This window comes from Chiloscyllium plagiosum, unplaced genomic scaffold, assembly GCF_037043375.1.
Source record: "Chiloscyllium plagiosum isolate Xiang-an unplaced genomic scaffold, Cpla_swu_hap1 HiC_scaffold_1, whole genome shotgun sequence".
NCBI lineage: Eukaryota > Metazoa > Chordata > Chondrichthyes > Orectolobiformes > Hemiscylliidae > Chiloscyllium > Chiloscyllium plagiosum.
In genome coordinates, this window is record NW_028270139.1 from 2,276,975 (window position 1) to 2,302,003 (window position 25,029).

Below are 25,029 nucleotides of genomic sequence, written 5' to 3' on the forward strand. Positions count from 1 at the left end.
ATGTGGTGGAGGCTGGTACAATTGCAACATTTAAGAGGCATCTGGATGGGTATATGAATAGGAAAGATTTGGAGGGATATGGGCCAAGTGTTGGCAAATGTAACTAGATTAATTTAGGATATCTGGTCAGCATGGATGAGTTGGACCGAAGGGTCTGTTTCCGTGCTGTATGTTTCTATGACAAAAACTCCCAGCTGGCTGTATTGGTTTACTTGTCAAAGAGTGTGAATTTGGAAAAGCACAGCCAGTCAGGCAGCATCCGAGGAGCAGGAGAGTCAACGTTTCGGGCATGAGCTCTTACACATTCCCGATGAAGGGCTTATGCTCAAAACATCGACTGTCCTACTCCTCAGATGCTGCCTGACCGGCTGTGCTTTTCCAGCACCACACCTTTTGTCTCTGATCTCCAGCATCTGCAGTCCTGACTTTCTCCTTGTGTTGGTTTACCTGTTGGTGGAGCAACACTTTTACATCCAACCTAGAGCTGAAAGAAGTTTTTATTTCTTTATTCTTCTCATTTGTCTCTTCCCTGTGAATTTGTACTGAAGACTCTGGACCTAAGATGGTGCCATAAATGGTGACTTGTAAACTTTTCACTATACTCATTTGAGTACATGTGACAATAAAGCTAATAGATATCAGAGAATCAGAGAGGTGTACAGCATTGAAACAGCCCATTCGATCCAATTTGTCCATGCCAACCAGATATCCCAACCTAACCCCAGCTGCCAGCACTTTAAATTCTCATTGTCCAGTCAAGGATTGTTCAGGAGGAAAAACCAGTAAGACCTGTGAACGACACCTACTGGCCCAGTTTGTCATGTTTACCTCAGAACAATGCTCCAGTATGAAAAGTAACATTCATTCCCATGTATTAGTTTCTTTTTTCTGTTTTCCTTCCCTCTGGGGAATTGGCAGCAGGATGGGTAGGTCAATCTTGGGCCTTCTCACACAGAACTTCATATCAATGGCGCCTGAAGATTCCCTCCTGACCTCAGTTGAACATTTCACTTAGATGACTGCTCCCCATAATACAGTGCCATGAATTAATGGCAGCATGAACCATTACAGGAAGTGAGGCAATATCACATGATCTTATTCTATCTTGCAGCCTCATGGCAAGTTGGAGCCACTTGTTTCTTACAGAGACATTTCTTTCAGAAAGTTAATGTTTTTCTGGTAGGCTCAATAACTATCCTATAGCAGCACAATATGATCAAGGACATTATGTAAAGTAAAAACTGAAAATCAAAAACAGAAACAGAAATTGCTGGAAAAGCTCAGCAGGTCTGGCAGCATCTGTGAAGAGAAATCAATGTTGTGGTTTCACATTGAGTGACCCTTCCATCGATGCTGCCATATTATGTACAATACAAGTTCAGTATTGTCTGAGATTGTTATCATGAGTGCGGTTTGAACCTCACAAATGTCAGACTCAAGAGGCAAGCATGTTCCACACTGAGCCAAATGGACAAATATCCAGGGGAGGGCCAGGGGCTACAGAACACGATACTGAGCGGACACAAAACCAAAGACAGGAGGCGGTACTGGGTGCAAGAGATCAAGCTTGGGATTTAAAAGGCCTGTGGTTGGAAATGAGATACAGAACCTGATATTTCTGGGATCCAGAAAAGGAATGAGTTACAGTCATAGCCTTTCAAGCACATCATACCAGCAGTTCTGCCAATTTATCAGAACAGCCGTAGCAACTGCATTTATACAGCACATTTAACACAGCAAGACATTCCAAGTATTACGGCACACTACAGTACTCAACACCCAACCCACATGAACCCACTTACATACAGATAAGGAAGGACACCACTTTGACTGAGACAACATATCCATGCTAGGACAAGCCAAACAGACACGCACGAGAATTCCTAGAAGCATGGCATTCCAACAGGAACTTTATCAACAAACACATTGACTTGGATCCCATTTACCACCCCGACAAAAAAAGGAAATGAAATCACCATAGGAAATGACATCATCAACCCAAGCAAACCTAAACATACAAATAAAAAGCAAGCCATGCCACCAGTGCTTCATCCAGAGGCTCACTGATGATGTTACCTGGTATGATGACGAAACATCTGAAAACAAACCTTCCAGCTCAGTGAGCAAACCTACATCCAGAACATGAAGATGTCTCAGAGGTGACATAAGCTTGACAAAAGATGTAGGTTTCAATGAGCATCTTCAAATGTGAGTGACAGCGCCACAGAAAGATCAAAGTAAGGAATTCTAGAGCTGTGGGCCTTGAAGGCATGATTGGGGTGGTGGGGAGAAATTGAGATATCAGGGATGTGCGAATGGCGGGAATTTGAGGAGCACAGAGATTTCAGAGGGACTTGTGATAATTATTGAGCAGGGAGGTTGCTGGTGGGGGAGGGTTAGGCCATGAAAAGAAGGAGATGAATTTTCAAATTGGGCTGCTGTGGCTGAGTGGGCACAGGGGCAGCAGCTGAGTAACCCCACAGGAGAGAGGCTGACCAGTCTGTGACAGTATGGCATTCAGTCTCTGACTGGTCAATACTCTGGACTGTTTGATATCATCGCAGCTTTGTTTCTTTTCCAATGCAACTCAGATGAAATGTTGCATACGCTATCATCTTGCAAATCGTGGGAAGGGGTTTCCAATGAAATGCAGTTGTGAGTGTGTCCCTCGTGTAAACTGAGTATCAGGAAGAAACAAATTGATTTGCATTTATTCCGCTTGGACTGAACTAACAACATCCCGTGAAGGCTGGCTGGACCTGCCTAACCATTTGAGTTAGAGATGCCTGCAGAGTAACAGCGCTGTGCACATTTACTCACTTGGAATTTATTATGCTGTATTCTCCTGACCAAATTTTAAATGAATAGATCTGTGAGACACAGGCAGCCTTGAGGGAACCAACAATAAAGGCAGTGTAGAGCATCAATATTCCTGCACGTAGAGCATCAAATCCCATAAAATTCAACCCGCCAGATCCTGACATTTACAGACCCAGACACTGTCTGAGACTGTTCTATTTTACGGGGGTCACTCTTGTTCAGCTTGCATTTTGTATTCAGTGTAAGTTAAAGCAGCTTTATAGAGAAAAGGCTGCTTTCAGCTCTCTCCCGACTTCGGGAAACCATTATCTCCCATTTAGATTTCAGGAGGTGCAACACAAGAGCCAGAACCAGATCCAGAACTCCCCGTAAGAATACTTCAAAGAAGAGAACAAAAGGACTTGCATTAACCGTCAAAGCTGAGCACATTTGATCAAAGGGTCTGCATTCCCTTCTTCCCAAAAACATCCTGAAACCAATCCCACTACCTTATGCTCTCACCAAGCAACGTACTTCCCTCTGCAGTAAATATTCATCCAATTTCTATTTTAGGGTTGCAACACTTCATCGTTCCTGTCTTAAAAACATCATGGCACAACAACTCTCCTGATCAAGAGATGCCTTGCTGCTCACTGCCAGAGTAACAATTTTGAATTGATGGCTCCTAATCACTGAACTTCACTGCCACAGGGTAGAGACATAGCAACAACCACCAGCCACAAACAATAACCTCAATAAAAGTCCATCCACGTGTTGCTGAACAGAACAGTGCAGGGCAACAGACAGCCTGGAGACAACAAATGGACAGAATATCAGTTACTGTCAACCTACCAATATTTTACAAAAGAAATGTCATAATCATTTCCTTATTCTTGTACTCTATCCCTTGTTTTTGTTAATCCACACACTTCTGTGGTCGTTTAGCACATTTCTAACCTATGACCAAAATTTACATTTTCCCATTTCTCGGTATGAAATTGATTAAGCCATTTGCCTGTACACTCTGCAGGCCTGCCCTGAAATGTCGCACATATACAGTTGGGCAAGCATTGGACTGGGCAGCACAGTGGCTCAGTGGTTAGCACTGTTGCTGGACAACACAAGGGATCTGGGTTCAATTCCAGTCTCGAGTGACTCCCGGAGTCTGTGTGGGTATCCTCCCATAGTCCAAAGATGTGTGGTTAGGTGGGGTGACTGTGATAAATTGCCCAGTCTGGATTAGCCATGGAAAATGCAGGATTATGGGGAGAGGGATGGGTCTGGCTGGGAGGGTCTGAATAGTCTGTTTCTGCACTGTAGGGGTTCTTTGAATGTTGACTCCATGAAATCTCATGGCATCAAGTCAAATGTGAGCAGGAAGATTTCCTGCTGGTTACCTTTGCTTTGCCTATCTTCTAAGTTTGCTGACTACATGTTTGACTACTTCTTGTTACCAGTTTTGGCTCCTTCCACTCTAAGTTCCCTCTGAGGTTCCCATCCCACCGTCAGTCTAGTTTAAACCTTCCCCGACAACAGGAGCAATTCTCCCTCTGAGGATATTTTCCCCAGTCCTGCTAAGGGGCAGCCAGTCCATCTTGTGCCGTCTCAATAGCCTCAATGTCTCAGAAATCTGATGAGCTCTCTGCCTCATCACTTCCCCAGCTATGTGCTCAATTGTTTAATTCCATAATCCGGTACTCACAAGCACATGGGACCTGGAACGACCATAACACAAATACTTTGGAGATTCTGATTTTTAATCTTCTTCCTAGATCCCTAAACTCTGCTTTCAGTACCTGTGGTCTTGGTACTGATTTGGATCAAATTTCTGGCTGTTCAGTCTTCCCCAGAAGAATGTTCTGCAGCCACTCAGTGACATCATTGACCCAGGCACCAGCAAGCCAATATAACATCCTGGAGTTATGGCTATAACCACAGAAATGCCTGCCTATTTTCCTGACTGACAAATTCCCCATCCCTACAGTTTTCCCACTCTTCTTCCTCCCCTCCTGTACTGCCAAACCATCCACGGGATCATGGACCTGGCTCGGACCACATTTTTTGAGGAGTTATCACCATCACCAATATCCAAATCAGAAAACTGATTAATGAGCAAGATCATCTCGGTGAACTAGATTGCTTACCTGATTCTCTTAGATTGTCAGGTAGTTTCTGATTCTCTATGTCTGTGAATGCTCACTGTCTTTCAGGGTGACTCCAGTTACCCCTCGGGTTCCAAAACCCATAGTCACAGCTTGTACATCCAGGGGCATTTCCTGAAGATATGTTTGTCTAAGGTAGGTGTTAGGTTCATGACTTCCCAATTGTTACTGGCTGTGTATTCCACTCAGCCAAGGTGCCCTGCCATACCTTAACTTTACAAACTGCTTATTATACGTAGAACAACGTACCAGTCAGTTACCAACCAGTTCTTTCTGCTGCAGTGAAATAAGAACCAAACCCTGGAGCATGAGAAAAGTAGAAGAGATAAGCACTTCCTCTCCCCTTCACTTAACTCCCTGCTCACCAAACTCAAATCCACTTACTAAGCTTACTATCTGAAACACCAAATTATTTGAAGTCTGAATTTTCTTTCATTCAATTAACTTTCTATCCATGCGACTAAATTTCTGCTTATATCATACACCTGCATTTCCAGCAAGAAGTTTGAAATGATTTATTAAATGGTTTCATGAAATACATATAAATTAGATTCCTCACATTTTACCATTATTTATCTGGTCACTTCTTCAAAACAAAAAAAACTCCATTCGATTTGTCAAGTATGAACTGCCGTTAACAAACCTGTGATGGCCATCCTTGTTTCAACCATATATTCCTAAATGCTTGGATGTTTTTGTGGGATGTCAGCATTGCTGGCTAGGCCAGCGTTTGTTGCTCATGCCCAATTCCTCTGGAGAAGGGTGGTGACCAGCTGCCTCCATGAACTTCTGCAGTTCGCCCACAGCCACAATGTTGTGGGAACAGCCACAATGCTGTTGGTGAGGCACCTTCAGTTTTTAAACCAGTAACTCTGAACGAACGCTGATCCAATTTCAGTCAAGATGGTGTTGGAGAGTTAGCCACATGTGGTGGTGGTCACATGCATCTTCTTTATGTTATGGAATTTTGAAACATTTGCTCACAACCATCATCAGGTTTTAAAAACTCTTATTCTGTTATACATTACAAATTGGAATCCCCTGCACCCAGTCCCTTAATATAGCTTGTAAAATATTTTGCTGTTTTATGTCCATTATCTCAACTTAAAACAGTATAGAGTTTGTTATAAAAATACTCTATTTTTAATGAAATCAGAAAGTATATTTTGACACAGGCAGATACTGGAAATCTGGAACTTACCCACCAAAAGGATTGGGCACACTGGTTACATCAAATTTCCCAGACTGCAATGTTTGGATTTTCATTAGGTATGGTTATTAAGATGTACAGACTGATGGTAGGTAAATGGAATAACAGAACAGGCTCAAGTCGTTCAATGGCTCACTTGAGTCTTGCTGTTCCTGTGTTCAATATGTGTCATTTGAAGATGGATTGTAAATGGGGTGGCATGGTGGCTCAGTGGTTAGCACTGCTGTCTCACAGTGTCAGGGACCCAGGTTCGATTCCAGCCTCGGGCGACTGTCTGTGTAGATTAGGTGCATTAGTTGGGGGTAAATGTAGAGTAGTGGAGAATGGGTTTGGGTGGGATATTCTTCAGAGGGTCAGTTTGGAGTTGTTGGGCTGAAGGACTAAGATCTAAGAAATGCTTGCTTGCAAATATCATTTCAGAGAAGCTTATTTTTATTGTTCCTATCATCCATATCACAGACAAAGCACTGAAATGCTAAGGGAGCTGACAACCATTAGTGGGATCACTCTAGTAATCTCTGAGGTACTGAGATATGTGCATGGCAGTCCTACTAGAGCCCAGAGAGTGGTAGTTAGTGGGACATGCATTGTGTTTGTCAGCTGTCCTGCTGTTCAGTGCATGGTTAATCCCCATTAGAATATGTTCATTTTACAAAACTATCTTAACCAAGGCTTCAGTAACATTTGAGCTACTTTAATGAAATGATTACTCATTTGTGGAAAACATTAAAAAAAAAACCAATTCCCTTAATTGTTTAAAATCACACAATACCAGGTTATAGTCCAACAGGTTTATTTGGAAGCACTAGCTTTCGGAGCGCTGCTCCTTCATCAGGGAGCTAGTGGGGCAGGATCATAGGAAGCAGAATTTATAGTAAAAGATCAAAGTGTCATACAACTGAATGTGATGTATTGAATAAAGCTAGATTGCTGTTAAATCTTTAATCACTTAGAATGGGGATGCAGGTTTCAATTCATTAATGTGTATGCCCCAGAGTGCATTGTCTGAGCTGAGATGTCACCTTTTTATTATAAAACCTGAAGTTATCTCAGGAATGTGACTTGAAAGGAGTTCTGAGATTTACAGATGAATGAATTGAAACCTGCAACTCATTCTAAGTGATTAAATTCTGTGTCCTATGATCCTGTTCCACTAGCCACCTGATGAAGGAGCAGCGCTCCGAAAGCTAGTGCTTCCAAATAAACCTGTTGGGACTGTAACCTGGTGTTATGGGATTTTTAACTATGTACACACCTGTCCAACACCGGCTCCTCCACATCTTACTTGTTTAACCCAGTGAGGAATTAAGGAGCTGCATTTTAGAAACAAGTTGGGATTCGGTACTCGATTGGAGGCATGTGGACCTGTCTTCAGCTCTTTTGGAGCCACCGTGCCAACTCCACATCATTTTTGGAGAGCCTGCATTGTGATTGGACAGCTACCTGCCCGTGAATGCAAGCAGCCAATTCAGCACAATAATGGCTAATGGCATTCCCACACTTATCAGGATTACTGGCCAGCAACATATGTAAGAGATATCAGCCCAGTCCAGAGTATATTATGAAAAAGGTTCAAGGTACAATTTACCCATCTGAAAAACGTTCTGGATAGCTTTTCCTTTGGCCCTGCTGGGAATAATTCTCTGGATTGCTGCATCCTTGGCCCACAGGAGTTAATGATAGCACATAGATGGAGCATGATTCAGAGACTTGAGCCTTTCTGTCTCTACATTGTACTTTTCCCAGATTACTGTACTGGAATCTTTCTCTGGTCATCCTTACTGAAGTTTAACCGATAATTATGTTCCTTATATATATTCTATAAAGTTGCTTTTAATTATACCAAACTTTTAGTCATTTTGAATGAAAAATCTCGAAAGCTTTTAGAAGCTTAAAAGAAATGTACAAATCTTAAATTGCTTTGAAGTGTTATAATTTCTTTGACCAGATGTTATTTGAAAATTATGGCTGTGCTCAATGCTACGGGAACTAATAGGGTTATACTTGGAGACTGGGAGACACTTACAGAGCCAGGAGATGGTAATATAGTGGTAATGTCACTGCAGTTGTATTTCAGACCCCTAAGTTAATGTTCTGGAGATATGGATTCAAATCCCACCTTGAGATTTGAGATCTGTTGAGATTAGAATTCAATAAAAAGCTAGCCTAATGGTGACCATATAACCACTGCTGTTCTGGTAACACTCATCTGGTTCACTGATCCCTTTTAGGGAAGGAATCTACTTTCTTTACTTTCTTTTGCTTTCTTTACTCGGTCTGGACTATAGGTGACTCCAGACCCACAGCACTTTGGATGACCCTTAACTGGTCTCTGAGCAATTAAGGATAAGCAATGAACACTGGCCCAGCCAGTGACTCCCGTATCCCATGAATCCATTGAAAAATAAGGAGGATAACGTTCAGGAAGGATGTCTATTGGCCTCCAACCCATGCACACAATCCTCCTTGCAGAACTCTCAATTGCTGTCATCAGTGTTTGAACTGAACTGTGGAACCATCACAGTCATTAAAATGAAGTTACTGCAAATGATTCCTGTCGCCACATCCCCAGTTGGGAACACATTCAACTCATTAGCAGGAAGCTCTCCAGGGCTATGATTTGGAAACGGTTACCTTAATCCTTCACAAAGGCATCCTGCACTTTGTCCCACGTAATTTTGCATATGCTGCATCAATGCCAAAAACATTTTGCTGGCAAGGATTACAGGTACCTACTGTTGCTGTGGAGCAAGGTCACCTTCCTGGCACTTATTTTGTATCTGAAAACATGTCCGAGAGTGGCAGTGGTTCTGAGGTTCCCAGAGGGATTGAGGTGAGATATTTTTGACTTTGAATGATGGTTATTTCCCCTTGTAGAAACTTTGGAAATAATCCTGCCAGATTTTCCTGTTCCTCGGGTGCTGCCTGACCTGCTGCGCATTTCCAGCACCATTCTAATCTTGACACAAATTTCCAAACGCGTCCTTTCTCTGGGGGAGGGGCTGTTTGCCATTGCTGGTAGTGGTTGTGATGGTGGATGAGATGCTCCTCAGTCATGTCCACTTTGGACTTGTATGAAAGATTCCCAGAGAGCTCCCTCTGCTCAGACCCACAAATAATCTCTGACTTGAACTGCCTATAAATTTGACAGCCTATGACCCAAGACCCCACTGCATCAGGCATTCCACTGAACAACTCTGTACAGACACAACATGGCTGCCTTGAATCTTTCTCTTGTTACAGAGACACTGTGATTCTCTGTCAGGCAGATTGCCTATAGAGGGCTAATAGCATCTGGGATTTACCTTGAGCATATGACACCAGTGCACGGAGGAATCTTGAGCAAAGAGACTGAGTGACTGTCAGTTCTTCATGAGGGGAAATCCATCCTCGACATCCTTCTGAGGTTGAGGGGCGATCTCATAGAGGTTTGTAAAATCATGAGGGGCATGAATCGGGTGAATAGCCAAGGTCTGTTTCCCAGGGTAGAGGAAATTCAAAACCAGAGGGCATGGGTTTACGGGGAAAGCAGAAAGATTTAAAAGGGAACGGAGGGGGTAACGTTTTCACACAGAGGGTGGTGTGTGTATGGAATGAGCTGCCACAGGAAGTGGTGGAGGCTGGTACAATTACAACATTTAAAAGGCATCAGGATGAATAGGAAGGGGTTAGAGGGATACAGTACTGGCAAAATGCTGGCAAATGGGGCTAGCTTAATTTGGGAATATCTGATCGGCACGATCAAGTTGAACTGAAGGGTCTGTTTCTGTGCTTTACAACTCAATAACTCCATAACTCTTTTCTCATTTTTACATTAATTTTTTTATCATAAAAAAATCCAACCTTGTTATGATGTGCAAGTCAAACATCTTTGTGTTCCTGTTTAACAGTTTTAACCAATGGATTAAAGCAGCACTTATCCGGGGACCACTGCAGACCATTGACCATCTTGTTTGTCTGACTGGGAGAGGCGAGTACACACTACAATATTGATTTTTCTCTGCTTGCAAATTAGTTACTTTCAAAGGTGTGCAAATCTATGGAGTGGGTACAATGCAAAATATTTTGCCTATATATGCTGAGCAATTGGTGTCCTTTCCTCTGAGGGGCCACTCCTCGAAGGGGTTTCCCTTGCCTCTAGCCTGTCCTCCAGTTCACATTTACATTCACACCCTCTCTTGGTGTGTAGGTTTACATCCACATCCATGAGGTTGGCTCCAAGATGGATTAGTCAAGCAGAAGGCAGGGTCATGAACTGTCTTTAATGTTATTGTTACAGTCAGTTCTTCCATAACGCAATGGTTGTTTCTTGTGCAAGCCCATGTTATTGAAAAGTCACACTTTAGAAACAGCACTGAAAATATTGGCGATGTGATCGCATGACAGCCAACACACATTTTAAAAGTTCATGCTTTAGAAACAACATCCCCAATTTGTCAATCACGTTACAGTGAATTCACATTAACAAAACACGTATTATAGCAGAACAATCTGTACATTATTGAAGACCATTCCAATGAACTCTACTGCTTAATACGCGTCTGTCTATTCCAGAAGCATGCGTTTCTAACTCATGGGATTAGAGTTCAGCCTGGCTGTCTATATGTTTGTCTTCCTTCCTCTAACTCTGCCCAAACTGTGCTATTTATGCCCAGTGAAGAACTGCTTGGTGAATTTATCACAAGGTCATTCCAGGGTCCTTCAGCCCTTGCTCAAACACCAGTTAACGTTTCTCCCAGCTCCAGCATAAGGAGTCACTTCTCTCTAAACCGCAGACCCCAGTAAGGAGACACTGTGCCTCTTACGCCAAGATCCCCAGCTCTAGTGAAACCGGACACCACTCTCACGCACACCTTTCCTCCTCAGTACAATGAGACATCTATCCCTGACTATGAGAGGATATTCTTCACTGTAATCCTAGTGTAAGGAATCACACTTGCTTTTATTCCTCCCTATACTAACCCGACCCCACCAGGCAGTCTTACTTACACCTGCAGCAGCAACCTGCTAGGAGTCTGATACACAAAACAGCCAAGGAGCCATGGACAGTGTGGTATTTGCCTTACCTTGACATGATTGTGGTGAAAGGAATTAACAATTACAATAACCAGCTCTTTTGTGCAGCTTCTTGCATTGTCTTTAGTTCCAAAGAACGGTCATACTGGATTGAAAATGTTATCTTTGTTTCTCTGTCTACAGACGATGACAGACTAGCTGAGTTTATGGAGCACTTTATGTTTTGACTTCAGATACCCAGCATCCACAGGACTTTGCTTTTACTAAGCTGTATGTAGTTTATAATCAATCTCGGTCGAGCTGGAGAAGGTGGGGCAGAGTCTTTCTGAAGTTTAAGATTGTGTTCAGCTGGGAAGTACTTCAAACTTTGGCCAGTGGGTCAGAGACAGGAGGAGGTTAACTAAAGCTGAGATGGGTACAGGGACCCTGAACTGGAGGAGCCATAGCTCTTGGTCCTGTCCAACAGGTAATGAGGCACTTGGTCCCAGTGTGTATGAGGAAGGAGTCTGCAGGGAAGATGGTTGAACTGACCACTGCACCATGGTCCAGGAAGCCATTCTCAGTGGGGGGGGGCTGGAGGAGCAAAATGATAAAGTGGTCGTGGTATGGGGTTCTATAATTACAGTATGGTTAGCATCCTTTGTGACCAGAGTCCCGCATGGTGTGTTGTCTAACCAGTGCCAAAGTGATGGAAAGGATACTGGATAGGAAAGGGGAGGATCCAGTTGTCGTAGGCCATGTTGCCACCAGAAACATTGGCAAGAGGTCCTGTTTGGGCCATATTAGGAATTTGGAACAAAATTAAAAAACAAGATCCCAAGGGTAATAGTCTCTGGATTATTACCAGAGCCATGTGCAAACTGGCATAGAGATAAGAACATTAAGGAAGTAAATGAGTGTTTGAAGGAGCAGTGTGGAAAAGTGGGATTTTATTTTGTAGGGCACTGAAATCAATATCGGGACAGGAGAGAACTGTACAGTCAGGACGGGCTCCACTCGAACTGATCAGGATCCTAGCAGAAAGGCAAAATAGAGTGGTCACAAAGATTTTAAACTAGGCAGAGGTTATTGAAGTTTTCAGAACAAGGAACTAGACAGAGAGGATGGAAGGGATCACGATTCTAACTGTAGGAACAGAAGATAAGAAGACAATTATGAGCAGGTGGCATGCAATGCAGGGCTGAGGGTGTTGTACGTAAATACAGGGAGGACACAAAACAAGGTAAAAGAGCTTGCAGCACAGACTGGAACTGGCAGGGACGATTTTGTGGGTATCACAGAGACATGACTGCAAAAGGAATAGGGCAGGGCATTTAAATATCCATTGATTGTAAGGCTCTTAAATTTACAACTTAGCAGTAAGCCAAAAAAAAGAGACATTCGAAGATAATTAAAGATCATTGATTACATATCGGCTAGTATCACAACCCATCTCAACATTTATTAACAGATTTGAATGAACATTTGCAAATTGCATTTGAAACGGAGCTTGACTTGCATAGGCCCCCTTCTCAGCTCACTCCATTTTACCGAGGTTGAACTGCTCCCCGCCCCGTCTCCTTACTCCTTGAAGGAAAGTCAGAGAGACGTTGACAGGCCCAGAATGTGTGGGCAGACTACCATTGTCTGAGAGTGTGCCATTGCCTCTCAGTGGGGGGATCTCTCATCCTTGGAAGGACCAGACAATCAGACTCTCTATAGCCCCAGAACTGGTCTACAGGTAATTCTAGACTCACATTACTCAGGAGAAAGGGAGGACTGCAGATGCCGCATTACCTAATTGATTCTTAATGCTGTCTGGGAGAATTTTAAATAGGATCAAAATTAATCTTAAAAGTCAAAAGTGCTGGAGAAATGGAGCAGGTCTGGCAGCATCTGTGGAGAGAAAACAGAATTAACATTTCAAGATCTGCATGACTTCCCTTTCAGTACCAAAGTGCCATTGTCATTTGTGGTTTTTCAACCCTAAGTCAGATGGAGTGTGTATTCAGTGAGCCAAGGCATAGTCCTAATTACTAACAAAAACAGAAACTGCTGGGACATCTCAGCATGTCTGGCTGAATCCATGGAGAGAAATCAGAGTCAACGTTTCAGGCCCACTGATACTTCTTCAGAATTCTGAATTGGTTTAATTTACAGTGAGTGAACAAACAAACTAATTGCTGGAGGTACGTAATTCAATTAGTAATGTTTGTTGTGTAATGCTATAAAGTAATGAAAATGTTTCTCTGGCATGGAAGGTGCTGGCTATGAAGAGAGGTTGAGTAGGTTAGGTTTATTTTCATTAGAGAAAAGGAGATTGAGGGGGGACCTGATTGAGGTTTACAAAACCATGAAGGGTATAGACAGGGTGGATAAGTCAAGCTCTTTCCCAGGGTGAAGGATTCAATAACAAGAGGTCATGCTCTCAAGGTGAGAGGTGGAAAGTTTAAGGGGGATACACGCAGCAAGTACTTCACACAGAGGGTGGTGGGTGTCTGGAACGCGTTGCCAGCAGAGGTGGTAGAGGCAGGCACGGTAGATTCATTTAAGATGTGTCTGGATAAATGCATGAGTAGGTGGGGAGCAGAGGGATACAGACGCTTAGGAATTGACCGACAGGTTTAGACAGTAGATTTAGTTCGGCTCAGGCTTAGAGGGCCGAAGGGCCTGTTTCTGGGCTGTAAATTTTCTTTGTTCTTTGTTCTTTGTAACCATAGATCAGGGCTAAGCTGAGCAAAGGTTATTCCTGACTACTGTCTCCAGCACTGAAATTCTCCTACAGCTAACTGCTTCAGATATTTCACTTCCAAAAACCAAACTTGCTCAAAGTTTGTGCGAAGATTTGTAGCTCGGGTGCTCGTTGTTGTGGTTCTGTTCGCCGAGCTGGAAGTTTTTGTTGCAAACGTTTCATCCCCTGGCTAGGCCACATCATCAGTGCTTGGGAGCCTCCTGCGAAGTGCTTCTTTGATGTTTCCTCCGGTGTTTATAGTGGTCTGTCCCTGCCGCTTCCGGTTGTCAGTTTCAGCTGTCCGCTGTAGTGGTTGGTATATTGGGTCCAGGTCGATGTGTTTGTTGATGGAGTTTGTGGATGAATGCCATGCCTCTAGGAATTCCCTGGCTGTTCTCTGTCTGGCTTGCCCTATGATAGTAGTGTTGTCCCAGTCGAATTCATGTTGCTTGTTGTCTGCGTGTGTGGCTACTAAGGATAGCTGGTCGTGTCGTTTCGTGGCTAGTTGATGTTCATGTATGCGGATTGTTAGCTGTCTTCCTGTTTGTCCTATATAGTGTTTTGTGCAGTCCTTGCATGGTATTTTGTACACTACATTCGTCTTGCTCATGTTGGATATCGGGTCCTTCGTTCTGGTGAGTTGTATAGGACACTATATAGGACAAACAGGAAGACAGCTAACAATCCGCATACATGAACATCAACTAGCCCGAAACGACACGACCAGCTATCCTTAGTAGCCACACACGCAGACAACAAGCAACATGAATTCGACTGGGACAACACTACTATCATAGGGCAAGCCAGACAGAGAACAGCCAGGGAATTCCTAGAGGCATGGCATTCATCCACAAACTCCATCAACAAACACATCGACCTGGACCCAATATACCAACCAATACAGCGGACAGCTGAAACTGACAACCGGAAGCGGCAGGGACAGACCATTATAAACACCGGAGGAAACATCAAAGAAGCGCTTCGCAGGAGGCTCCCAAGCACTGATGATGTCGCCTAGCCAGGGGACGAAACGTTTGCAACAAAAACTTCCAGCTCGGCGAACAGAACCACAACACCAAACTTGCTGTTTGGGTTTGCTGCTCCAATTATATCATTTTTATGTGTTCAGACAGACAATGGAAGAACATAGAACAATAGAACAATACAGCGCAGAACAGGCCCTTCAGCCCTTGATGTTGCGCCGACCTGTGAACTAATCTAAGTCCATCCCCTTACACTATCCCATCATCATCCATGTGCTTATCCAAGGATTGTTAAAATGCCCCTAATGTGGTTGAGTTAACTATATTGGCAGGCAGACAAAAGTGAGGACTGCAGATGCTGGAAATCAGGGTTTAGATTAGAGTGGTGCTGGAAAAGCACAGCAGGTCAGGCAGCATCCGAGGAGCAGGAAAATCAACATTTCGGACAAAAGCCCTTCATCAGGAATCCTGCTCCTCGGATGCTGCCTGACCTACATTGGCAGGCAGGCCATTCCACACCCATGATCCAACACATTCCACTTCAATGGGTGTGAAAGATTCTACTCTTTATTTTTTGAACAAAATTAGTCATTGTACTATTGTTTAGAGTCTTTGGAGAAAACAATTTCCCATAGTAATTAACCAGGTTTCTGTCTGCATGTCTACTTGAGTAAGAAACTGTCATAATTCACTGCTGTTTGAACATCACCATAACTCAAACATTTTTCTTATTCTTCCCATCAAAGAATTATCATAACATTTCAAATTATGACAACTGTACTGAACAATAAAACCTCTGTCATGCTGTTTTGTAAGTCATTGAAATTTGCTTAAACACAATATAATCAGAAGTCTCCTGCTGGAGATTTTAGTGAATCTTTTCGAAACAATGTGCACTATACTCAAGTATTGACCATGAAAAGTCTGTACAGAACTCACTTGTAATATTTGTAAATTTACATGAAACATTTGGCCATAATTGTATTTGACATTCCTAAATGACTTCATTTATAGCAGACACAGACATGTTTTCCCAGTAAGGGGATGTTACTGCAGAACATTATCATCTGAAATCACAGGACTAGCTTGCACATGGTGAGAACATACCTGTCAGGGCCTTACTGGGCTCAGAGTGGCCTGGTCTGTGGCCAGCTGACTGGTACAATTGGGTGAAATGATCATCTTGATATTGAGATCATCTTGACACAATCTCTCTGCTTTTCCCATCCAGTGTAGCCAGATTCACACCAAGCAGCAGTTAAACACTTTGTTAATGGCCCAACTCACCATGGGTTGCAATTTTACCAAACTGACCATGCAAACTAGCCATGAGGAAAATCAGAGTGGGTTCTTGGCCTGTTCCAAAAGACTTCCATCTTGGTCACAGGCACGTACAATGTGCACATGTTTCATGGGCACCAGCCACACTCATCCCGCATTCACAGACATCGACATACGATAGGTACCAGCCTCTACAAACCATTGTAGCACGTGTGCAATTCACTTATAGGTCATTTCTGCACTTCAGGGTGCACCAGCACCTCCCATTGTAATGCTGTAGTACACTGCATGCTCAGAGATGTACATCAAGCTCACAGACTGCACCAGGCTACATCTCTGGGTCCTTCACTCACTAGCACCCACTCACTCTAGGACAACCTGGATGTTCACAGCAACCATACCTTTTGTTAACTTGCTTTTGCCTTTGTTCACGTCTCTCCCTGAGCCAGAGAGATCTGGTTCATGTTACTTCTCATTTAGTGCACACACAAAGCCAGGAAGCTTGCCACATTTGGGAGCAGGCCTCAGTCCAGTCAATAAAGATAGCCTTCCCTCAGTGGATCCAAGTCGAAGAGTGTGGTGCTGGAAAAGCCCAGCCGGTTAGGCAGCATCCGAGGAGCAGGAGAGTCGATGTTTCGATGAACAGCTTATGCTCTCCTTTTCCAGCACCACACTCTTTGACTCTGATCTCCAGCATCTGCAGCCCTCACTTCCTCCTCAGGGGATCCCAGCACAGTCAGTAATGGGCAGTGTCCGATATCAGCCCAAGGCCAGATTGGAGTGGTCAGAGTCAGGATCCTTTCCCCATAAGGGGTGAGGAGCTGAATGATGGATGGTACATAACCCATCTTGACTCTTTCTGTCTGATTATGGGCTATTTTGCTGTTGGAATGAAAGAGGGAGAGAGAGAGAGAGAGAGAGAGAGAGAGAGAGAAAGAGAGGCAGGTGTTATGGAAAACGAAAGTAGACAGATGGGGAGGGAGGAGTCCTAAACGAGTATGTAGGCAGAGAGGAGGATATCCAGGTTTAATGGTGTCAGAGGGTTGGGGTGAGTGATACTGAGTGGGCAAGATGTTGCAGGCATTTGTGAGAATGGTAGAGAATGAGCCTTGGTGGAAGGTGGGCCCAAAGCAGAGATGGAGTGAGTGTGAGGTGTCGGAGAGAAGATGGTGGCAGAATGGAAAAGGACATGGTTGCTTCAACAAGGGAACAACTTCAAAGGAGACTAGCATGGGTCTGGCGTCATGGCTTCCTCTGGTGCTCCTGGGGGTAGAGATGATGTCCCCACTGTGTGCCTCTCTATTCTGGCAGGAGCTCCTGGATTACATCTGCAAAGCAGGGCACCAATCTCCCCTTGTTTACAAAGCTGAGGGCAAACATCATCATCTGTGCAGGGCAGGTACAAACTCACTACAAACTAACCCTACTCTCAACCCTAACCCTAAACCTATAGTAGTTGCAAACAGGCAGTGCTGGTCGGGGTACACAATGTCCTTTTAAGGATGACCGTGATGCCACGAATGCCAATCAATTCTGGGACCCTCTGGTGAGTGGCGAGTTACTCCAGAGAGTAAGCTGGGGTGGAAATACGATATGATTCTCACTGGATTGGCTCAACGCCAATTAAACCAATAAGAAACTCACTCAGCTCAGCGCAAGAATCACTCCACCAAATTCAACATGACTTGCACTTAGCCAAAAACGTGGTGAAGGCTCTGCCCTCAGTTTCAGTTCTCTGACTCTCTGCTCAATCCAACATCTTTTTTAAAATTTACCTGACATGAGCTAATGCAAAGCTTTCTCCAGCTAAACTGTAACCAGCATGGAAGATTCTAACCAACCCTGCACTGCCATGGATGGGCGGCACAGTTCGAATACCAGTTCAAAGATATGAAACCTGTTAGCTCACAATTTCCAACTGCCACTGTTTGAACTGAGCCTTCAGTTAGATGTTTGAGATGTTTCCGGTGAAAACCCCATTTGAACCAAGGGAAATCAGGGTTTGTTGGTGTCACCGGATCCCAATCGCATTTTAATCACTTCTTAAATGGAGGACCCCCCATTGGATGTCATTCTCAGTAAAACCAGACAAGGAGGAATTCTTCAAGCTAATTTTTTTTTAAAAATCCTTCACCGGGCCAGGACGAGTAGCAGTGCTTCCAAGTTTGAAAATCACACAACACCAGGTTATAGTCCAACAGGCTTAATTGAAAGCACGAGCTTTCGGAGCGTCGCTCCTTCATCAGGTGGTTGTGGAGGACACCATTGTAAGACACAGAATTTATAGCAAAAGTTTACAGTGTGATGTAACTGAAATTATACATTGAATAATACCTTAATTGTTTGTTGAGGCTTTCATCTGTTAGAATACTATGATAGTTTCACTTCTTTCATCACAAGACCCTTTTTTAAAAAAGTTGCATTCTCAGGTTAACTGTAACAATTGGTGCTCACTAGTTGTCCCAGGTTCCTCATTAATATACATGAGAGAACTCTGATCCTTGAGATTTACTCTGGCACCAACAGGAAAACTGCAGGATGCCATAATTTTAATCTTCTTGACTGTTTAAACTGCTTGGGTCAAACAGGCAGCCAGCAGGATGCATTGAGGGCTGGGAGTTAAAGTAACGTGGGCCACAAACTGCAGTTCCACCATAGAACACACCAGATAGCCTCCTTCTTTAGAGACCGCAATTTCCCTTCCCACGTGGTTAAAGATGCCCTCCAACGCATCTCGTCCACATCCCGCACCTCCGCCCTCAGACCCCACCCCTCCAAACGTAACAAGGACAGAACGCCCCTGGTGCTCACCTTCCACCCTACCAACCTTCGCATAAACCAAATCATCCGCTGACATTTCCGCCACCTCCAAACAGACCCCACCACCAGGGATATATTTCCCTCTCCACCCCTCTCCGCCTTCCGCAAAGACCATTCCCACGTGACTACCTGGTCAGGTCCACGCCCCCCTACGACCCACCCTCCCATCCTGGCACTTTCCCCTGCCACCGCAGGAACTGTAAAACCTGTGCCCACACCTCCTCCCTCACCTCTATCCAAGGCCCTAAAGGAGCCTTCCACATCCATCAAAGTTTTACCTGCACATCCACTAATATCATCTATTGTATCTGTTGCTCCCGATGCGGTCTCCTCTACATTGGGGAGACTGGGCGCCTCCTAGCAGAGCGCTTTAGGGAACATCTCCGAGACACCCGCACCAATCAACCACACCGCCCCGTGGCCCAACATTTCAACGCCCCCTCCCACTCTGCCGAGGACATGGAGGTCCTGGGCCTCCTCCACCGCCACTCCCTCACCACCAGACGCATGGAAGAAGAACGCCTCATCTTCCGCCTCGGAACACTTCAACCCCAGGGCATCAATGTGGATTTCAACAACTTCCTCATTTCCCCTTCCCCCACCTCATCCTAGTTTCTAACCTCCAGCAACACGATCCCCTTGACTTGTCCGGACTTGTCCGACCTGCCCAGCTCCTTTTCCACCTATCCACTCCACCCTCTCCTCCCTGACCTATCACCTTCATCTCCTCCCCCACTGACCTATTGTACTCTATGCTACTCTATCCCCACCCCCACCCTCCTCTAGCTTATCTCTCCACGCTTCAGGCTCTCTGCCTTTATTCCTGATGAAGGGCTTTTGCCCGAAACGTCGATTTTGCCTGTCCTCGGATGCTGCCTGAATTGCTGTGCTCTTCCAGCACCACTGATCCACAAACTGCTGAAGTTAACCAGGTTTGATAATCACTTGGGCCTCCTCCTCCATTAAGTTCTCTCGTGGTTAACATTCCCTCCCAATTTCGGGGTGCCTCTGTTCTCCCTACTGTAACCTCAGTCTGTGGTTGGAGGTCTCAAACCTGAACCCTAACCTTAACTTCCTGCCTTAAATATCAGTGCATTTCCAAAGTCGTTTCTTCCACCTCCTGTCTCAGCGTCTCTAGTAATTTTGTAGCTCACGTCTTATTCTAATTCTAATTTTTAATCAGAATATTGTGATGCACGGTCTTGTCTTTCTACATACATGCTCCAATTACATTCTTAATACATGTTCCAAAGCTCCCCATGTTTCAGTCATTAAAATCTTCACTTCCTCATTAAAACCCATCTCCAGCTCAGTCCACTGTAGCTTTTGCCAACTCCTCCACTTATACAGTCTCTCCTCCTGTGAGAGAAGACAAGTCTTTATTCCCCACACATCCTGTTATATCATCAATGGTTGTTGCTTCAGCCACTAAATACCAATTCTCACAAATTCCCTCTTTAGTTTTGCTTGTCCTGACACCCCTTTTCCCAGCTTTCAACAACCTCAAACCCCCCAGTGATTGTGGCTTTGAGCTCGATGCAAACTATTCCATAATTTCCTTTTTCTCTTCTGTTCAAGGTCAGTTATATATACGACCCTTCGAAGCTGTGTTTCAGCTTGTTGTTGTTAAATTAGTCTGTCTATGATTCTGAAGATTATTCTTTGTACATGTGTTTAAAGACCAACAGCACACTAACTATCCTTCAATTTTCTGAATCCAATCTGATGTCTAATTAACATTTCAAACTTCCCACCACTGAACTATCTATTTCTGTCATTGAGTGCTCTTGAAAGCGATATTTGCACTGTAGCTTCTTTATACTTTCAAAGATGATCATTTTTTTCCCTTCATCTCATCCAAAGCTTTTGAACTTTCCCCTAAGGAATAGTTCCATGGGCATTGACATTTCTTTTTAACTCTTGAATGTGGTTAATCATCAAATACGACATTTGTGATGATTCCATGAGTTTAAGAAGTTATTTTGTCCTGGTTTATTTAAAGAGAGGTTGTAAGGCAGAGTTGTCAAGCAGCCTACCAGAACCACCAAACAGTTTGGGAGCCTTTGAGTTTTATTTAAAAACATCCTGAATTGGTGTGGCTGAATCTCACAGATCAGGACTTCTGGGTTTTTAGGTTTAGTTTTAAGTTGAAGCTATCGAGGTCTCAACATTGTTGGAAGCTTCATTGAATGTCTTCTGGCTGCTACTCTATCCAAGTTTTCTCTTGATGCTTTTTCCTCCTGGATTGGAGAACTGCATGTGAGAATCTGTGTCTGAATTTGCCTTTTTGTCAAGGGTTATAGCTATGGAATGTTTCTATATTGGAATGGTTATGAGTAATTGTCACTGTATCTATTAATCTGTTAAGCTTTCCAATAGAGTTACGTTATTCTAAATTCCTCTTTCTTTGTTTGTATTTTAACTACAATATTTAAATAAACTGTGCTTAACTTAATAGCGAGCAGTTTGACCAGTCGCATTGCACCTGGAACCCAGTACTTCATATTTGCCTTTAAAATAACAATAAGTTAGGGTCTAGGCTACCTTCTTAACGTATGTTGAAGGAGTCTGGCCTAGTCTATAACACATGAGACATTGAGTGGCCATGAGCTATTAAAATATTAAGTCCATTACAATCAGGTTCAATCCTGCCCTCACCTAATATTCCTCAGCCAGCTTTAAGCAATGTCTCTCAAGGATCTGCTGGAGGAAAATTGAATTCAAATAAGCAGCTGAAAAGTAGGAAAAAAAATTATTAAAATAAATTTAAAAAGAGAATCATGGAATAGAATAATTAAGTGACATTAAGGAAAGCAGGATAAGTGCTGCGTCATGGCTGCAGCATGTGGGAGCTCCTGGTTGACACGGTGCTCCAATGTAAACATTCCTGCAGTACAGGTTTGTGTCTATAGGAGCTTCAGCCAGTGTTTGAGCTGTAAACTGAACAGCAGCTCAATGTGAAAAATCAGTGTGGAGGAAATTACCAGGAAGCTTTATTGCAGGAGGTAGCCATACTTTTGGGGTAGGGGTTTGTAATTTGCTCAAGAACAGGTAGACTGCAAGTGAGAAAGGTAACAGCTTCCAGAGGGCAGGAGCGTCAGTGTTTTTTGACTGTCCAACAGGTCTGAGGTGCTTTCTGTTTGTTTGTATGAGAGTGAGGGCTGCAGGGTGGATTGACCAACTGACTACGGCACTGTGGTACAGGAAACCACTCAAATGCAGTGGCAAGAAGGGAGCATAATGGTTGTAGGGGTAGGTATAGTGATAGGGATTGACACTGTTTCCTACAGCAAAGAATGATAGTCTGTGTATCTGCCCAGTGCCAGGGTTTGGGGTATCTTGCCCTGAATTGCCCTTAGTTAAATTTAATATACTAGCCTCCTGTCTTCCTTAACCTGAATGTACAATTTAATTATATTGTGATTGCTGCAACTCGAGGTGGTCATCACTTTGCAATCATTAATTAATCCTCTTGTTGCACAATCCCAGACCTAATATAGCTTGCTTTTTGGTCAGCGGCAGAACTTGCTGTTCGAAGAAACTATCTTAAGACCTTTCTGTACTCTTCTTCTTGGCTAATTTTGCCGATATGGATTTTTCCAGTCTGTGAAGATTAAAAGCTCCAATGATTATCACTATTTTTTGACAAGATCTCTCTAGTTCTTCCTTTGTACATCATCCTATTGTATGGTATCCATGGGAGGCCTACTCACTGCTTTTACAAGTGACTTCTTTGTCTTTAACCTTTTTTCATGTCAACCCAAACTGCTTCTACTTCCTGGTTTCCTATACTTGGGTTATCCTTCTCTTTGGTGATAAAACAAGGATTAATTAATCGAGCCACCTCTCCAACTTTTCCCAGCCTCTCCATGCTTTCTAAATATCCTGTGCCCTTCAATATGTCATCCGGCAGCCATGTCTATCATGGATTTCAAATTGGACTTACTTATTTCTATTTATACTAGTAGAACCAAATACATCAGTTTTGTTCTTCTATTATTTTTGAAACCTCTCGCCTTATCTGTTGATTTACTCTGACATGTACTCTCTATCCTTTCCCGTCACAGTCTACTTATGATTTCCCAAAGTAAAACCTTTCTCATTTGTCTTATTTCTAATGATTGAGCAGATCTTTGAATATTTGATCCATTGCCCTCATTATTTGGGTTAAAGCACTCTCTGCTTCCCTCGTTATGTGGTTCACTAATACAGCAGTCCTAGCGTGGCTCAGTTGGAGTCTGCCCACTGGTACAGTCCCTACTTTCCCAGTACTGGTGCCAATACCCCACAAATGAGAATCCAATTCTCCAACACTAGTCTCTGAGCCATGCATTAATTTCTCCAATCATATTTGCTCTATACCAATTGTTCATGACACAGGTAAAAGTCCAGAGAGTCTTACTTTTGCAGTTCTGCTTTTTAATAGTGTACCTTCATCCCTTAACCTGTCTATATTGTTGGAACCTACATAGACCACAGTGAGTGGTTGCTGTCCCTCCCACTGTAAGTTCCACTCCAGCCCTGAGCATATCCCCATGTCTGACCTTATGATGGAGAGAAGGTCATTGATGAGGCAGCTGAAGATGGTTGTACCATCTCCCCTGAGGATCTCTAGCAGAGATGTCCTGGACCTGAGATAAGTGACCTCTAAAAACTACATAGACCAGTCAGACCTAGGGCCAGATAAAGCTCTCTTTCCTATGGACCAATCCGAGTTGCAACCGTTAACTGTGCAGTCAAGACATGCTTCAGCTGAGCTGTGGGTCTCACTTAACATCTGCCATCTGGAACCCAGAGCTTCCTTCATTCCCTTGGGCTCTCTGTTTCCACCTGGACCAATACTCAACCCATCATATAACTTAACTTTGCCTTCAAGTGCTTCATTTTTTGGATCACAACCTTGAGCTAATCTAGTGCTTCCAGATAAACGTGTTGGACTATAACCTGGTGTTGTGTGATTTTTAACTTTGAGCTAAGGTTGCACAGATCTATGAAGTCCATGATGCTGCATGAAACACCGGTGCCTATCTGGCATGTTAGAAATCACAGAAGTGCAATCATGCAAGAGGACAGCATTCAGCCACTCTTGTCTGCACCAACCCGCTGAATGAACACTGTGTCTTGGTGCCAATCTCCTTCTCCTTCCCCATAAGCGAACAGTTTCTATTCAGTTATCATCTCATTTGAGTGCCTTGTTTTGGTGAATTCACCTTCATTTATGGCTCTCCTTTTGTAGACATCATTCTTACAGTCATAACCCTTTCTCATTGTTGGACCTGGCCATGTCAACCGATAAAAGTCTGGTGGTCTTGCTAAAACTATTCCAAACACAGTAAGACCTCAGCTGGTCTAAGGAAAGATATACTGACACTGGAAGCAGTGCAGAGAAGGTTGACTGGGCTGGTACCAGGTATGGATGGATTGTCTCATGAGAAGAGGCTCAGTAGGTTAGGTCTGTACACATTGGAATCTATGGGAAATATGCAAGATTTGTCAGGAGGACTTGACAAGATTGCTGCAGAAAGGATGTTTCCCTTTTGGAGGTAGTGAAGGCCCAGCGGGCATAATCTCAGAATGAGAGGTCACATATTTAAAACAGAAACTAAGAGGAATTTCTTCTCCAAAAGGGTTGCGAATCTGTAGAATTCTTTACTACAGAGGGCTGTTGAGGCCAGGTCACTAAGTATACTCAAGGCTAGGATTGATTTTTAATCAGTAAGGGAATTGTGGTTTATAGGGAAAAAGCAGGAAAGTGGAGTCAATGATGACCAGATTAATCCCGTTCTCATTAAATGGAGAACAGACTTGATGGGCTGAATGGTCTACTTTTGCTTCTATGTTTTATACATCTTAACCTGCTGTACAGTGCAGAGTGATTTCATCACAACCATCAGCTGAGATTCTTCAGCAACCATCTTTACAGATGGTTGTTTATTTCCGACTAAACTTCTTGCTTGCAAACTGATTCAGCTTCTTGCAGTTAGAATGTCGCTTTCCTCACACTGGACTTGCTTTCTTTTCTTTTGTACAATGTTCTCCACATGACCT

At 43.5% G+C, this 25,029-nt stretch overlaps 1 protein-coding gene and 1 pseudogene across 4 annotated transcripts in view; one reads left to right on the forward strand and one right to left on the reverse strand.

The window, feature by feature from the left end:
- LOC148152054 (uncharacterized) overlaps positions 1-19,593 on the forward strand; it is a 121,249-nt pseudogene extending 101,656 nt beyond the window's left edge.
- The window catches only part of trim2a (tripartite motif containing 2a), a 170,728-nt gene that overhangs the window by 140,907 nt on the left and 4,792 nt on the right, over positions 1-25,029 (reverse strand). The window lies entirely within an intron of this gene.